Source organism: Schistocerca gregaria, chromosome 1 (genome assembly GCF_023897955.1).
Source record: "Schistocerca gregaria isolate iqSchGreg1 chromosome 1, iqSchGreg1.2, whole genome shotgun sequence".
Classification (NCBI taxonomy): Eukaryota; Metazoa; Arthropoda; class Insecta; order Orthoptera; family Acrididae; genus Schistocerca; species Schistocerca gregaria.
This window is the reverse complement of record NC_064920.1, coordinates 1,082,795,477-1,082,813,894: the sequence shown is the minus strand read 5'-3', so window position 1 is coordinate 1,082,813,894 and position 18,418 is coordinate 1,082,795,477. Positions and strand designations below refer to the sequence as shown.

The 18,418-nt window shown below is 41.0% G+C and overlaps 1 protein-coding gene across 2 annotated transcripts in view; it reads right to left on the bottom strand.

The window, feature by feature from the left end:
• LOC126281879 (zinc finger protein 37-like) overlaps nucleotides 1–18,418 on the bottom strand; it is a 77,433-nt gene that overhangs the window by 41,737 nt on the left and 17,278 nt on the right. The window lies entirely within an intron of this gene.

Below are 18,418 nucleotides of genomic sequence, written 5' to 3'. Positions count from 1 at the left end.
AGCTATAATATCAATGAGGCACTGCTGGAATCAACGAACTCATACAGGTGTAACACTTTGTAGGGATATGAAATGGAATGAACACACAGATTCAGTCATGGGTAAACAGACTTTGGTTTATTGGTAGAATACTGAGAAAGTGCAGGAGGTTGCTTACAAATCACTCGTGTGACCCATCTTAGAATATTGTTCAAGTGTGTGGGACCTGTACCACAAAGGACTAACAGGGGATATTGAATGCATACAGATAAGTGCAGCACGAAAGGTAACTGGTTTGTTTAATCCATGGGAGAGTGTCACAGAAATAACAAAGGAACTGAAATGGAAGACTCTTGACAACAGATGCAAACTATCCTGAGAAACTCTATGAACAAAGTTTCAAGAGCCGGCTGGAAATGATTACTCTGGGGATGTACTACAACCCCTTACGTATTGCTCACACTGGGATCGTGAGGATAAGATTAGAATAATTACTGTGCACACAGAGGGAACAATCATTCTTCCTGCACTCCATACGTGAATGGAACAGGAAGCAACCCTAATGACTGGCATAATGGGATGTACCCTCTGCCATGCACCTCAAAGTGGTTTGCAGAGTATTGATGTAGATGTAGACTTAGTAGGACATTAAATAAGTAGAAGAGGGCAATGGAAATAATTGTTGAGTACTGCTTAATATGCCAATGGAAAATCCAAGATATGAGGGGGCACCCAAAAAAAACGGAAATACATTACAGTGGGCAGAGCTTGTATAGCACACATTTCTGACACTAGACATTTGTAGCTCAACTCATTGCCAGTTCAGTGCCACCTGCATTGCCAATCTGGCTTGTTCTGTTCATCTGCAGTGACTGTGTTTGCTGACAATGTTTTATTCTTGTTTTTTTTTATGATGGCAAGTTTAAGTGAACAATACGAAGCTATGAAATTTTCTTCTCTGTTTGATAAAAATGCTGCTAAAAATGTTTTGATGTTGTAAATAGCTTACCAAGATGATGCCACAGGAAAAACTCAAGTGTACAAATCGTTTGCTCAATTTAAAATTGGCAACATGTTGATTGATAACAAAAATCATTCTGGACGTCCATCAACTAGCCAAATCGCTGAAAATATTGAAAAAATTTGAGCACTTGTGTTCACAAACTGTCGATCGACAACTGATAATCATAAGAAATTAGTGAGTTATCTTGGAGCTTGGTTCAGACCCAATATATGGCAGACAGTAGACTGGTTCTTCCACCACAACAACACACCTGCACACACAGTCGTCTCTGTTAGACAGTTTTTGGCTAAAAATAGCATGTTTCCACTGCCCCATGCACTTTACTCACCTCACTTGGCTTCCTGTGACTTTTACTTATTTCCTTGCATGAAAAGGGGCATGAAAGAACACCAGTTTGACAACATTGAAGAAGTCAAGCAAAAATGAGGGAGGAGCTGTCAGCCTTTTCTAAAGTTAACTATAAAAAAATGTCTCGAATAGTGGAAGCACCGGCGGGACAAATGTATTAGTTGTAATATAGAGTATTTTGAAGGAGATAAGGTTGTTTTGTAAACAAACTTGAAAATATATAGCTATTAAAAACAATTCCAGTTTTTTGGCTACCCCTTGTACAACGAAAGTATTATGATCCTTCTACGAGACATCACCTTGTCAACAGCCCTTTCATAGCAGAAGAGGAGGATTTGTGCATTCCTGTGAAGCTGGGACTATGGTGGCAATAGTGTAGCTACAGGTACAGCCACTCAAGCTGGACAGGCCTGGACAGAGGAGTCACACAATGAATACACCACCCAGTCTAGAGCAAGGAGGACTCAACAGATGTAGTAAGTCAGTCTTCGAAGGACTGTAAACTCTACAACAAATCCAGATCCTCCACGATAAAAAAAAAATAACATTAGGGAATTTCAATCATTGCATCAGCATATAGAAAACATGATCTTGGCAAGAAGAAAAGATAAAAGATTTTGCAATAGCAGCTTGATATACATAAAATATTAAAAGAAAAAATGGGAAACTAGAAGGAAGAGTGGTAAGAATTGTGAAGTTTTGGTATTATATTGTTGCTCTTTGATAAGTGAGGTTGCAACGGTAAGAACAGATGGATGTTCTACGGTATCTCTATCGCATACATCTACATCTACCTACATTTACACGATTACTCCACAATTCACAATTAAGTGCCTGGCACAGGGTTCATCGAACCACCTTTAATCTACTTCTCTACCGTTCCACTCTTGAACAGCACACAGGAATTATGAACTCTAAAATCTTTCTGTAAGAGCTCTAATTTCTCTTATTTTATTATTATGATCATTTCTCCCTTTGTAGGTGGGAGCCAGTATAATCTTTTCACACTCTGAGGAGGAAGTTGGTGACTGAAACTTCATGAGAAGATGCTGCCGCACAAAAAGCCTTTATTTTAGTGACTGCCACCCCGATTCATGTACCTTATACGTGGCACAGGATAATACACAATGAGCTGCCCTTCTTTGAAGTTTCATGATTTCCTCTGTCAATATGTATTATGTAGATCCCACACCACACACCAGTACTCCAGAAGATTGTGCACAAGCATAGTCCAAGCAGTCTCTTTAGTAGACCTGTTACATTTTCTGAATGTTCTGCCAATAGAATGCAGTCTTTGGTAGGCTTTCCACACAACATCAGCTATGTGATCATTTCAATTTAATTTATTTATAATTGTAATCCCTGAGTATTTAGTTGGGTTTGCAGTGCTGAGATTTGTGTTACTTACATCTGCATCTACACGGCTACTCTACAAGTCACACTTAAGTGCCTGGCAGAGGGTTCATCAAACCAAGTTCACAATAATTCTCTATTATTCCAATTCCTGTGTGAGCTCTGATTTCCCTTCTTTTATTACAATGAGTGTTTCTCTCGATATAGGTCACTATCAACAACATATTTTCACATTCAGAGGAGAAAGTTGGTGGTTTAAATTTCATGAGAAGATCCCACCACAACAAGAAATGCCTTTGCTTTAATGATGGCTGCCCCAAATCCTTATTATGCCCATGACACTCTCTCCCCTATTTCTTGATAACATAAAGTGTGCTGCTATTCTTTGAACTTTCTCAGTGTACTCTGTTAACCCCATCTGGTAAGGATCCCACGACGTGCAGTACTCCAAAAGAGGACACAGTCTTTGGTTTGCCTTCCCCACATCATTTTCTATGTGTTCTTTCCAATTTAAGTTGTTCATGCTTGTAATTCCCAGGTATTTGCTTGAATTTATGGCCTTTAGATTTGACTGATTTATCAGGTAATCAAAGTTTAAGGGATTCCTTTTAGCACTAAAGAGGATGACCTCACACTTTTCATTAATTAGGATCAACTGCTAATTTTCACACCATACAGATATCTATTCTAAATCATTTTGCAATTTGTTACTAGATGATAAATGACAGTACCATCTGCAAACAACCTCAGACAGTAGCTCAGATTGTCTCCTACATTGTTTATATAGTAAGGAACAGCAGAGGGCCTATAAGGAATGCCAGAAAGCACTTCTGTTTTACTCAATGACTTTCCCTCAGTTACTACAAACTGTGATCTCTACGACACGAAATCACGAATCTAGTCCCATGGTTGAGAAGATATTCTGTAATCACGCAATCTGATTCCAAACAACTTGTGAGGTACAGTGTCAAAAGCCTTCTGGAAATCTAGAAAGGTTAATTAATTTGAAAACCCGTGTCAATAGCACTCAACACTTTATGTGAGTAAAGACCTAGTTGTGTTTCACAAAAGAATGCTTTCTAAATCTGTGTTGACCTTGTGTCAATAGACAGTTCTCTTCAAGGTAATTCATAATGTCTGAACACAATATATGTTCCAAAATCCTGCTCCATATTGACATTAATGATAAGGGCCTGTAATTCAGTGAATTACTCCTACTGCCTTTCTTGTACATTGTTGTGACTTGTGCCACTTTCCAGTCTTGGGTACGGATCTTTCATTTAACAAGTGATTGTATTTGATCGTTAAGTATGGAGCTATTGCATCAGCATACTCTGAAAGGTATCTAATTGGTATGCAATGTGGACTGAATTTGCTTTTATTAAGTGGTTTACGTTGCTCCACTACTCTGAGGATATCTACTCCCATGTTACTCATTTTGGCAGCTGCTCCTGTTTCGAATTTTGGAATATTTACGTCGTCGTCTTTGGTGCAGGAATTTCGGAAGGCCAGGTTTAGTAACTCTGCTTTGGCAGCACTGTCATCAATGGTATTTCCATTGCTATCGCACAGAGAAGGCACTGATGTTGTCTTGCTGCTAGCATACTTTACATATGACCATAATCTCTCAGGATTTTCTGCCAGGTTTCGAGTCAAAGTTTCATTGTGGAAAATATAATAAGCATCTCACATTGAAGTCTGCGCTAAATTTTGAGCTTCTGTAAAAGATGGTCAATTATGGGGATTTTGTGTTCATTTAAAATTGGCATGCTTTTTTTGTTGTTTCTGCAATTGTGTTTTGTGTACCATGGTGGATCAGCACCATCATTTGTTAATTTATCTCTCAGTTGCTGTTGATACTATTTCTCTGAATTAAAGTCACATATGGTCAACACTTATGCTGTTAATTTCAAAGGTGTGGAGATTGTCTCTCAGAAAGCTGTTGGTGAATTTTTATCTGCTTTTATGAATAGATATATTTTTATTTTATTTTTGGTGGACTTGTTAGTTATGGTAATCAATCTTTCCATGACAAACCTGTGTTCACTAATCCCTGCATCCATTTTGATGCTCATTATTAGCTCAGGACTATTGTTGCTAAGAGGTCAAGTGGGTTTTCACAACCATTTATTATTCAAGTGTGCTCATGAACTAACTGCTTGAAATAATTTTCAGAGAATGCATTTAGCATGATTTTGGACGATGTTTTATGTGTACCTCCAGATTTAAATATGTATTTTCACCAACATGTCGAGGATAAACTGAAGTCAACACAAACTATAACTGTATCAGTCGGGTATGTTTTGGAAATTAGATTCAAATTTTCTTTGAACCTTTCAGCAATTGTATCATCTGAGTTGGGATGTCAGTAAAAGGATCCAATTGTTATTTTAGTGTAGTTGCCAAGAATGACCTCTACCTTCACTAATACACAGGAACTATGTACTTCAGTTCTACTACAAGATAAACTGGTTCTAACAGCAACAAACATGCCACCACCAATTGTATGTAATCTATCCTTCCCAAACACCGTTAGGTCCTTTGCAAATATTTCAGGTGAAGTTATTTCTGCCTTTACTCAGCTTTCAGTGCCTATATTGATTTGAGCATCAGTCTTTCTATTAGCACTTGGAGCTCTGGTTCTTTCCCAAGACAGTTGTGACAGTTTACAACTGTTTTACCAATGGTCTCTAGATCTACATTCTCCCTGTGTTCGACCTGCAACCTTTGAACTGAAGCCCTTCAGTGTTTCCCTGAAACCTTCTAACCTAAAATACCCAGTCAGTGCCACAAACCCTGCTACCTGCTTAGCCACTTCCTGCAAGTAAGGGACTCCGTCCTACTTAGTGTAACCCAAACCCCTACCACCATCTGAGTCTCTGATTCAGACGCTCCATTTGACTCTGTACCAGAGATCTGCCTCGGTCCAGTCAACTATATTGCAAGTGGTCAGCTCTGCTTTCATCCTGCAAGTAAGACTGCAGCCTTTACCATTTCAAATAGCTGCTCGAAACCAGAGAGAATCTCTTCCAATCCAAAGCAACACACATCATTGTTACTGATGAGTGCCACCACATACAGCTGGCTGCACCCTGGGCTCTTTATGGCATTCGGAAGGACCCGTCCCATGTCTGGAATGACTGTACCCAGTAGCCACGTGGAATGCACACTGGCTTTCTTCCCATTCTTATCACCCATGTCCCTAAGGGCACTTTTCTATTAGTATTCATGTGTATGACTTCACACTTTTCTTTATTCAGAGTCACCTGCCACTTTTTACACCATACAGATATCTTGTCTAAATCATTCTGCAATTTGTTTTGATAATCTGATGACATCACGAGATGGTAAATGACTGCTTCATCTGCAAACAATAATAAGAGGAGGGTTTCTCAGATTGTCTCCTAAACTGTTCATGTAGATCTGAGACAACAGAGCAGCTATAACACTTTCTTGTGGAATGATAGATATTACTTCCAGTTTACTTGGTAACTTTCCATCAGGTACTATGAAATGTAACCTTTCTGACACGAAATTGTGAATCCAGTCAAACAACTGAGACAATACCCCACAGGCAAGCAATTTAATTAGAAGTTGCTTGTGAGGAATGGTGTCAAAAGCCTTCTGGAAATCTAAAAGTATGGAGTCAATTTGCCATACCCTGTTGGTAACACTCATAACTTCACAAGAATAAAGAGTTAGTTGTGTTGTTTTTCACAAGAATGATATTTTCTGTATCCATGTTGGCTAATTGTCAATAATTTGTTTTCTTTGAGGTGATTCATAATGTTCGAGCACAGCGTATGTTCCAAAATCCTGCTACATATTGATGTTAGTGATATTGGTGTGTAACTGAGTGGATTATTCTAATATCAACTTGTTCAATTTTCCAGTCTTTGGGTTGGATCTTTCAACAAGCAAGCAGTTATATATGATTGCTAAGTATGGAACTATTTCATCAGGTTAGTAGAAAAGAAAGAACAGGACAGTCTGGAACAGGTAATGCAAATGTGAACATGGGGACTTTAATAAGCTGAGAATAAAAAGTAGCCTCAGGAATATAGCAATAATAACAGAAAATATAACAGAGGAAACAAAAGTAAGAATAAAAGAACAACTTCATAAGGACCGTGAAGTCGAGTAGTAAAGTATGTGTGTTGTGATAGTGCCACGACATTTAACAGTGCCGCCACGACAGTACGCACAAACGGCGATAGAGGCGCTCCACAAATCGGCTGAGCACGGGAGCGCCACCTAGCTACGAATGGCGCCGGCCGCATGTCACGGCACGGCAGTCGAATACGAGAGACTGAGTTGTAATCATGTGATCAGCTATTGTTTCTAAGAGAGAGTGTGAATATCCACGCAATTATTGTGATTAAAGGTTATAACACTTTTTGGCGACGAGGTCGGGATATTTTCACTGCGTTGTGGATTTGCGTGTTCGTGACGGGGCAGACATGGAACAGCTTATGCAAGCGCTCATTGAATAACAAACACAGCTGACGGCAGCGATTCAGGCGTCGTCGACGTCGCTTACTCATCGTCTGTCTTCCTCTTCTCCGCCTCCATTCCCTCCTTACGACGAGGCCGCTGAAGACTGGGAGGATTATGAGAAGCATTTGCGGCAACACTTCTTGGCTTTTGGCGTTGTCGACGCTCCTATGTGTAAGTCATTATTTCTATCTTGGATTTCCCCTCGAGTCTATCAGCTGCTATCTCAGTTAGCCCCTCTGCGGGAACCAGCATCCCTGTCCTTCCAAGAAATGTGTGACTTATTGTCTGCCTATTATCGAAAAAACACCCACGTCGTTGCCGCCCGCGTGGCGTTCTACCGGTGTCGTAAACAGCCCCATCAATCTTACCGGACTTGGGCGGCGGAACTACATGGTCTGAGTAGGAAATGTCAGTTTGTCACGGACACTCATCACGAGCCTTATGCTGATTCAATGGTTAGGGATGCTATTCTAAGGCTTGCTCCTGATAAAGAAGTTCGGCAACGTGCCCTACAACTGCCAAACCCATCGTTGTCGGAAGACCTAAGCATCGCTCAATCCTTTGAAGTGTCTCACGCTGCTGGTGCGCAAATAGACGCGCGGTGTCATGTAGGCGCAGTACAGTCAACTCTCGACAAGGACAATTTGCTTGTTGCACAGGAGAACGAAGATGTGGCGGCGGTTCACTCGCGTAAACAACGACTCGTTGGGCCGCAACGCTCGCAGCGAAACCAGCAACCACAGAAGCCGGTTCGTTCCGCGCTTCCTTCTTGCCCCTGTTGTTTCGTACAGCACGACAGGGCAGCGTGTCCAAAACGTTGGTCCACATGTAATTCATGTAGGAAAAAAGGCCACATTGCTTCTGTGTGTCAGTCCCATAAAGTTCCTGTCGACGAGGACGAGGCGTCGGACATGGATGTTCACTGTGTGCTTTCTCAAACAAATAAGTTGTTTGTTACTGTTCGTGCTCTGAATAAAGACATCCGCATGCAAGTGGACACTGGCTCTGCAGTAACTCTCATTAATTCTCGCACGTATTTGGCGTTGGGCTCCCCTCCTTTGTCTCCAGTTACGCGAAATCTGAGGACTTATAATCAACAGAAAATTCCTATCATGGGCCAGTTTGATGCTTCCACTGCCTACAAGTCTGTTGTTCGGCCACTCACGTTTTATTTGGTGGATCATGCGGGCACTGAAAACCTGTTCGGTTATGATGCTTTCCAGTTGTTCGGGTTCTCCATTGATGATGATGTGCACCTCGTATCTGAGGACATTCCGTATCAACAGCTGGATGGATTGTGTTCTGAATTTTCTTCTGCGTTCTCTGCTGGTCTGGGTTGTGCCAAGGATTTTGCAGCCCACATTACTCTTAAACCTACGACTCGCCCTAAGTTTTTCCGGGCACGCCCTATTCCGGTGGCGTTGCGTGCACCTGTCAAGGCTGAGCTAGACAGGTTAACAGCTTCAGGGATTCTCCTTCCGGTTACCTCCAGCGAATGGGCATCGCCGATCGTGGTGGTTTCTAAACCAAACGGGAGTCTGCGATTGTGTGGTGACTTTAAAGCCACTGTCAACGCTCAGAGCCTCATTGACACTTATCCTCTTCCTCGTCCTGAGGAGTTGTTTACCAAGCTCGCTGGGGGCCAGTTCTTTTCCAAACTTGACTTATCGGAGGCGTACCATCAGTTGCCGTTGGACGCTCCTTCCAAGGACTTTCTCGTTATCAACACTCCTTGTGGGTTGTATCAGTACCAGCAATTACCATTTGGCGTCGCTAGCGCACCGGCCATTTTTCAGCGGTTTTTGGAATAGCTCACGGCTTCCGTTCCCGGCTTCATAAACTATCTGGATGACATTGTTGTCATGGGAGCCTCCACTGCGGAGCACCTTCGTAATTTACGTTCACTGTTTTGGGTTTTGCATTCGGGTGGGTTGAGGTGCAATCTGGACAAGTCACAGTTCTTCCAACCCTCCACTGAGTATCTTGGTTTCCACTTGTCCCGTGAGGGTATACGCCCTCTCCGTCAGCACGTTGCGGCCATTAACGCTCTACCCCGGCCGTCTATGGTCAAAGAACTTCAGGCGTTTCTAGGCAAGATTGCTTATTATCACAAATTCATTCCATCCGCAGCGGCGGTAGCTTATCCTCTGCATCAGCTGTTACGCAAAAACGTCCCCTTCTGTTGGTCCGACGGGTGTGAGCAGGCTTTTGTCCGCCTGAAGGCTCATTTGCAGTCAGCGCCTTGTCTTGCCACATTCCGTCCGGGTCAGCACTTGGTTCTGGCGACTGACGCGTCGCAGTATGGCCTAGGGGCTGTTCTCGCCCATCGGTATGAGGATGGGTCGGAACGACCCATCGCCTATGCTTCCAAGACCCTCAATGAGGCGCAACGGCGTTACTCTCAAATCGAAAAGGAGGCGCTCGCTATCATTTATGCTCTAAAAAAGTTCAGCGTTTTTTTGTATGGTTCTAAGTTTCACCTCATCACCGACCACAAACCGCTGGTCTCTCTGTTCAGCCCCTCGGCGTCACTTCCGGATAAGGCAGCTCACCGCCTGCAACGTTGGGCCTTATACTTGTCTCGTTTTCATTATGAGATTCACTATCGCCCCACGGCCCAGCACGCCAATGCTGATGCATTGTCGCGATTGCCGATGGGCCCCGACCCTGTTTTCGATCGTGATGAACTCCTCTGTTTCCACATTGATGAGGAAGAACGTCGTGCGGTCGAGGGCTTTCCACTTACAGGTTCGCAGGTCGTGTCGGCTACTGCGCGGGACCCGGTCCTGCGTCGGGTGATCGGTTTTGTTCAACGAGGTTGGCCGGACAGGACCAAGGGCCGGGCATCGGATCCCCTTCGCAACTACCATGCCTTGCGCCTTCGTCTGTCTGTTCGTGATGGTGTTGTTCTTCTGGCCACGGATGGCGCATCTCCACGGGTCGTGGTGCCAGCCTCTCTTCGCAAAGATGTTCTTAAACTGTTGCACGGAGGCCATTGGGGTATTTCTCGGACTAAGTCCCTGGCCCGCACGCACGTTTATTGGTCCGGTATTGATTCAGACATCGCCCATATGGTTGCTGCGTGTGGCCAGTGTGCTCAACAACTGGCGGCACCTCGTACAATGCCCTCTCCGTGGCCTGATCCAGCTCAGCCATGGGAACGGGTGCACGCTGACTTTGCTGGCCCCTTCCTCGGTACTTATTGGCTACTGTTGATTGACGCCTTCTCAAAGTTTCCGTTTGTTGTTAGATGTCCGTCGCCCACCACTGCAGCGACGACGCTGGCTTTTTCCAAAATCTTTGCGCTAGAAGGTCTTCCATCCACGATCGTCACGGACAATGGCCCTCAGTTCTCTTCACAGGCCTTCCGTGATTTTTGTACTGGACAAGGGATTCATCATGTTACCGCACCTCCCTTCCATCTGCAATCGAATAGGGAGATCGAGCGCCTTGTCCGCACTTTCAAATGCCAGATGAAAAAATTCCTTAGTGATTTTTCCACAGATGCCTGCTGCAATTTCTGAGTTCTTATCGCTTCATGCCTCTGGGTGATCGCAGCCCTGCTGAACTCTTGCATGGCTGCTAACCGCGCACTCTACTGCACCTGCTTCACCCTGTCAGGCCTTGTACTGTGTCCCCTAGTGCGGGAAAATACTTGGTGGGCGCCGACGTGTGGGCACGAGGGTATGGACCTCGCCCTACATGGATTCCAGGGGTGGTCAAGGCTCTTCGCGGCTGCCGGCTTTGTGAAATCCGTACGGGCGACGGCACGGTTGTTCGCCATCACGACCAGATGTGCCCACGAGTGGTGGCCACGGCGGAGCCACCGCCCCATCCTTCGCCTCCACCAGCCTGAGGCACCAGTCCTGTCGCTGCTGCCGATCTACCGTCCATGTTGATGCAGCCGCCGTCGCTGCCGCTTCCAAGTACTCGGGAACCGGCCCCAGTCACGACGCCGCCTTCTCCGGGACCCATCTCGCTGGAGCACACTCCCAGGTCAATGACACCTATGGATGCTGCTCCGGAGTTTTCACCCATCATCTCATCCAGGAGGCACGTTCCACGCACGAGCTTCCATCCTGGACATTTTCGACCATACTCTCGTGTCTCTTCGCGGGATCTCCTCGGGGCCTCACAAGAGGCCATGGATGTCTCAGCGCTGTCCATGTCTCCAAGGAAGTGAGTGTTTATTTTTTTCAAGGGGGGAAAAGTGTTGTGATAGTGCCACGACATTTAACAGTGCCGCCACGACAGTACGCACAAACGGCGATAGAGGCGCTCCGCAAATCGGCTGAGCGCGGGAGCGCCACCTAGCTACGAACGGCGCCAGCCGCATGTCACGGCACGGCAGTCGAATACGAGAGACTGAGTTGTAATCATGTGATCAGCTATTGTTTCTACGAGAGAGTGTGAATATCCACGCAATTATTGTGATTAAAGGTTATAACAGAATGAAAATTAAATTTACTGTTCGTCTGGGGACTTTAATACCATACTGTATCAAAAGAATGGGAAGTGTCAGGGAGATGAACATTAGATGATGGAAATAATGACAATGTAGCTAAGTTATGTCAGTTTGCTGCCAAAAGTAACTTAAGAATACTTGTCTTCAACATAAAAGGATACATCCTGGAACATGGTGGAACTTGAAAGGTGAGTGAGACCTGTGGTTACAAAGATTGGCAATGTATTGCCATGAATGAGGCAAAAACTGTGATGCAATAAAAACTAGAGGGAGAGAGAGAGTGATAAATTATCTATTATAAAGAAAATCGGAATGGAAAAAGAGAGTAAATTGGAACAACAGAAACTAAGTATTTTGGTTACGTGTTAAATCACACAAATCTAAATGCATTTAATTCAACGAAATATCCAGGGATTACAATGACCAATAACTTAAACTGGAATGATCACAAAGAAAATGTTATGGGGCAGGCAAACTGAAGACAGTGTTTTACTGGCAGAAAGCTTAGAAGGTGCAACATATAGCTATTAAAGAGAGTGCCTATACTACTTCATAAACATTTTATTTTTATCTGTTATTACATTTATGTTATAATTTCATGTACTGACACATATTATGACCTTGGAGATTTACTCCTCAATTTGGTACTATGGAACTTGATGTGTAAATAAAATAAAAATATTTGTGTGCATCCTCTTCTTGAGCACTGCTCCACAATATGTGACCCTTACCAGATAGAACTGAGAGAGGTCATCAAAAGAGTTCAAAGAAGGGTAGCTCAATTTGTATTATTATGAAATAAATGAGTTTGTCATGTATATGATACACAAGTTGGGTTGACAATCATTAAAACAAAGGCAAATTTCTTTATGATGAGATCTTTTAACAAAATGTCATTCACTAAATTTCTCCTACAATTACAAGAATATTTTATACATGCCCACCTACATAGAGAGAAATCAGAGCTCACACAGAAAGCTTTAAATGTTCATTTCTTCTGCACATTGTTCGAGAGTGGAAGGGTAGAGAAAAAGTATGAAAGTATTTCAATGAATTCTCTGCCAGGCACTTGAGTGTGAATTGCAGAGTAGTCATCTAAATGTAGAAGGGCCTCAGAAAAAGTAAAAAACATTAACAAATGAAAATGAAGACAGAAATAATATAGATTAGACTTTAACATCTCACTGATAACAAGGTTATGACTGGGAACAAGCTCAGGAAGCACAAGGATTCATCAGAAAATTGGAAATGTCCTTTTTAAATAAACCATTTCCCCATGCCTTTGTGTTCTGAGGAATTGTTCATCTCCTTTTATACATACCAACACTGGCATCTATAAATGGAGGTAGCAGGGGCCTGGAGATGAGGAGTCAAAAAATAAATAAGTGTCCAGGCAAAGAATGGTAACCACAATTACCAATGGAAAAGCTTGGATGGTGGTTACACACATCTTGGTACAAGGTAAGAGTTGTTTTGAAAGTGGTATGTCCGTTTGTGGAGAAGGCTTTCCAGTGAAAGAGCTGGTGTAGTAAGCAGTGAGAGCATGCCTCTGAAAGTCTTACAGACACAGGAATATGAATTGTAAGGCAAAGTATTTATGTGACTAGCAGGATGTTGCAAAGAATTTTTAGTGGGGTGTGGGAGCATAGGGTGGAGGGGTTAAAATTAGGCTACTGTGGGTAATATGGGGAGAATAAGGTAGAGTGTACCTCGTTTCATGGCATATTTCAGGATATCACAGTCTAGTGAATAAGTTGTTCAATACAACAAGAGTCAATTTCTTCTTAAGTTTGTTAAGGAAAAAACAGTTGAAAATCTATAAACGGCGCACTCTGTCAGAAATTATAATTTAATATTAAACTGCCCAATGAAATAATAGAAATAACTGCCTATTTAAAAAGGCAGTCAAAGTGTACCTCCTAAATAAAACATACCACACAGTTAAAGATTTACAGAATTCAGAGTAGTTACCAATAAATTTTTAAAAAATGGGATTGCAGGTGCTTACTACTAATGCCTCACTACTTTTGTGTTCAATATCTCACTCACCACAAGGGGATGCTGACTCAATGTTTCATATTGACAGGAGATGTAATGAAGGTGTGGCTGCATGATCGTGATTCTAAAGCCAACTCCAGGTGTATGGGGTTGTGTGCAGTGGAAAGTGTGAAAAGACTAAAAGAACAGTTCGTAATTATGTTTGTTATTACTGTAATTTAAATGAACAGTGCCTAATTCTTTTTGTTGTAAATTTGTTTGGAAAAGACAAGTTACATATAAAAGATTACACTCTAGCAGCTAACTCATGGAGAACTAATATGGTAAAAGAAGGAGTTGTTAAATACATTACTACATGGGCACAAGATTAGTAACATTGAGACCAGCAGATTTTGTATTGACCAACAGAGAGCATTGTGTGCTTGTGAACTAATACTGAAAAATAGTTCACTTTTAATTGTAGCTTTATATGGTCCCCACTGGGAAATTTTGAAATGTTTATACGGAATCTGGATTCCTTACAATGCTATCTGTCAGACAGCAGCAAGCAGTTAATAGTCTGTTATGACTTCAATGTAGATTTTTTGAAGGATTCTCATAGGAAAAATTATCTGGAAACCTTATCTGGATTCTACAATTTGATACCAGTGATCAACTTTCCAATATGGGTAGATAAAGACGGTAGCACCCTAATTGATAATGTTTTGTTTGGTGAGGCTCAGAACAAGAAATAACTATTTAAACAGTAACAAATGTTCTCTCTGAGCATAATACACAGATAGTTAGGATAAATAAGTTACTACCTTACAGTATGGACACTCTTCAGTTGAATTCAATTAGAATAATTAATTAATTCAGAACAAAAGTTTTTAAGATTAGTCTACAAGAGCTGAACTGGGATGAAATTTATAATTAACCAAATGCTATTGTGAAATTTAACCTATCCCAAGTTAAATTCATATCATTATTTGAAAATAACTTTCTATATAAGCTAATCAGAAATGACATTAAACTGCCACATAAATAACCATGGATCAGTAGAGGGATTAACGCATATTGTGAAAGAAAAAGGGAAATATATCTGTTGGCAAAAAGAAGTAGATATCCTGCATTAGTTGCACACTATAAAAATTACCCAAATTATTGAGAAACATCATTAAAAAATCAAGGAACATACACACAATGCCAGAAATCAGTAATTCCAACAATAAACTTAAGGCTATATCGACAGTAATGAAACGAGAGAAAGGTCAACCAGCCACAGAAAAGGATAACATCACTACTGAACTGACTCACTTGTAGCTAATACTTTTAATAATCATTTCTTAAACACAGCAGAAAGTATAGGGATAAACAGTTCCAGAGAAAAACCACAGCAGTATACTGAAAAAGTAGCTTTCATAACATTCAATCATATGAATATATCACCAACTTCTCCTTCTGAAATTAAGAAAATTATATATTCTCTCAAAAATAAAAGCTCATCTGGTTTTGATGGTGTTCCCAATAGAGCACTAAAGATTTGTTCCCATAAACCTAGTCCTACTTGAGATGTGTAATGCATCACTAGTTCGAGGTATTTTTCCAGAGAGACTGAAATATGTCATTGTCAAACCCCTATTTAAGAAAGGTGATACGAGAGATGTTAATAACTACTGACCTGTTTCAATTTCTGGGAAGATAATGTATTCTACAATTAGTGTCCCACTTGAGCAACAATAATAGCTTCAACAAATCACACTCTGCATGTCAGATTGACTTGCTCTACTGAGAATGCTAGTTAGTTAAGTTACGTGTTCCACTGATCAATCTCACAGTAAATATTATGAAAAAAAAAGCTTAAAACTTTTATTTAACCACCTCATTCCATCAAATGGCACAAAATGCATATTTTATACCTAGAAATTTATTTATTCCTATTGAAGAATTCATCTGTGGTATAGAAGCAGTTGTCAAAGAGATATGATTTCAATATATTTTTGAAACTATTACTGTTATCTGTCAGAAAATTTATTTCATCTGGTAATTTATCGAAAAGTTTTACAGCAGCACATTTTGCCCCTTCTGAGTCAAAGATAGGTCAAGTAGAGGATAGTGTAAGTCTTTCTTTCTTCTGGTACTATAATCATGAATGTCACTGTTGTTGTTAAACTGATCCATGTTGTTGAGAAAAGAATTCATTACTGAGTAAATGTACTGTGAGGTTGTAAGAATTCCTAACCTTTTAAACACATGCCTACAACATATGTGACTATGAGCCTCACACATTATTCTACCTACTTTCTTTTGCCTAAGTATTGAGTTACCCCAAAATATTATTCCTTATGACATCAGAGAGTGAAAGTATGCAAAGTATGTTAGCTTACTAATTTCTATATCCTCAAAATTGGCAGTTGTTCTGACTGGAAAAGTTGTTGAACCTAGTCACTTTAGGAGATCCAAAATATTACTTTTCCAATTAAGATTCTCATCTATATGTACACCCAAAAACGTAGTATGCTCTACCCTGGATACTGACTTCTGTTGATGTGTTATATCTATTGAAAAATTTTACTCCGTGCAGCAGAAAATTAGATGTACTGTGTTTTTTCAAAGTTCAGAGCAAGCCCATTCACTGAAACCCAAGTTGTATATTGCTGTCTCAGTGGATCAGCATTTTTGAAATCCGAACTGCGATTTACTAAGTATCCCATTACTGTTGAGATGCTAACCATTCTTGAGTACATTACTTTGGCGAAAATTTTTGAAGATGCTGTAACCAAGGAACCAGGCCGGTAATTATTGACATCTGTGGTGCCCCTTTTCTGTAGAGATGGTTGACAATGGCGTATTTTAACTTGTCTGGGAAAATATCCTGAGTTAGTGATGCAATACATATGTGACTGAGAACATTAGCTGTAACTGCTCCACATTGATTTAATATCTTGTTAGAGATGTCATCTACTCCAACAGAACATTTATTTTTCAAAGACTTTTCCTTATTTCACATGAGGTTGTTAGGTGAAAATTAATCTAAGATTTCTCAAAACTTAATCTGACCAAGATTTCTCAAAACAGACTCTTGTACTGCTTGGCTTTTTCTTTCTCACCAATTTTTTCACCTACACTTAAGAGATTGTTGTTAAATACATTAGCTACTTGTGTACTGTTGGTTAAGACAGTCTCATTCTCCTTAATAGTAACACTATCTACCCCTGTGGTTACTTTTCCCATCTCCCTTCTAACAACATGCCATTTGCATATTCACCTACGAAATTATACAAGCGTTAAATAATAAAATAGTGAAGGCTGGTAGTTTCTGTGAGCTATCTAAGACAGTCGTCTGTGTGAATTATAGTACTCTCCTAGATAAATTGAATTTTTTTGGGAATGATGATACAGCCAACCAATGGATAATGTCTTATCTAACGAAAAGAATACATTATGTTGTACTTAGTAATTCAACCAATATAGTTTGAGGACATAATTCTGACTAGGGAGAAATCATATATGGAGTCCTCAATCTTAGGCCCATTATTGTTCCTTATACATGTAAATGAGCTTCTCTCTAATACACAACAAACAGAATTAATCCTTTTTGCAGATAACACTAGTGCTGTAATCAATCCAAGCAAAATTACAGAAACAAAAGAAATGGTAAACAATGTTCTTAAAGTATGACTGGCTGATTTTCTGCTAATAGTCTCACTCTCAATTTGAAAATGACACAAGTTATTCAGTTCTGCACTTCTAGGGGTACTACACCAATGATAAGTTTAACATATGGCGACGAAGTAATAAATAGGGTGGAAACTTCAAAACTGGAAAGAGCACATTTGGGAACTCCTAAACCAACTTAGTTGAGCCACACTTGCATTCAGAATCATGTTAGGTTAGGTGGAATAATGTTCTGGTGTAACTCATCTTAAAGAAAGAAAGTCTCCATAGATCAAAAACATAGTGTAATAATAATATATGGTGCAAATGCATGATCATCTTGTAGACATATGTTTAAGGAGTTGAGCATTCTGACTACTGCTTCACAGTATATCTATTCCCTCATGAAGTTTACTGTAAATAATCCACTGCAGTTCAAAATGAACAATGCAACACATAATTAAAAGATCATATGGAAAAATTCCCCCCATGAACCATGGACCTTGCTGCGATACAGATAGCCGTACCGTAGGTGCAACCACAACAGAGGGATATCTGTTGAGAGACCACACAAACGTGTGGTTCCTGAACTTTTCAGTAGTTGCAGGGGCAATAGTCTGGATGATTGACTGATCTGGCCTTGTAACAATAACCAAAACGGCCTTGCTGTGCTGGTACTGCGAACGGCTGAAAGCAAGGGGAAACTACGGCTGTAATTTTTCCCGATGCCGTGCAGCTTTAATGTATGATTAAATGATGATGGCGCCCTCTAGGGTAAAATATTTCAGAGGTAAAATAGTCCCCCATTTGGATCTCCGGGCGGGGACGACTCAAGAGGATGTCGTTATCAGGAGAAAGAAAACTGGCGTTCTACGGATCGGAGTGTGGAATGTCAGATCCCTTAATCGGGCAGGTAGGTTAGAAAATTTAAAATGGGGAAATGGATAGGTTAAAGTTAGATACAGTGGGAATTAGTGAAGTTCGGTGGCAGGAGGAACAAGACTTCTGGTCAGGTGAATACAGGATTCTAAATACAAAATCAAATAGGGGCAATGCAGGAGTAGGTTTAATAATGAATAAAAAATAGGAGTGCGGGTAAGCTACTACAAACAGCATAG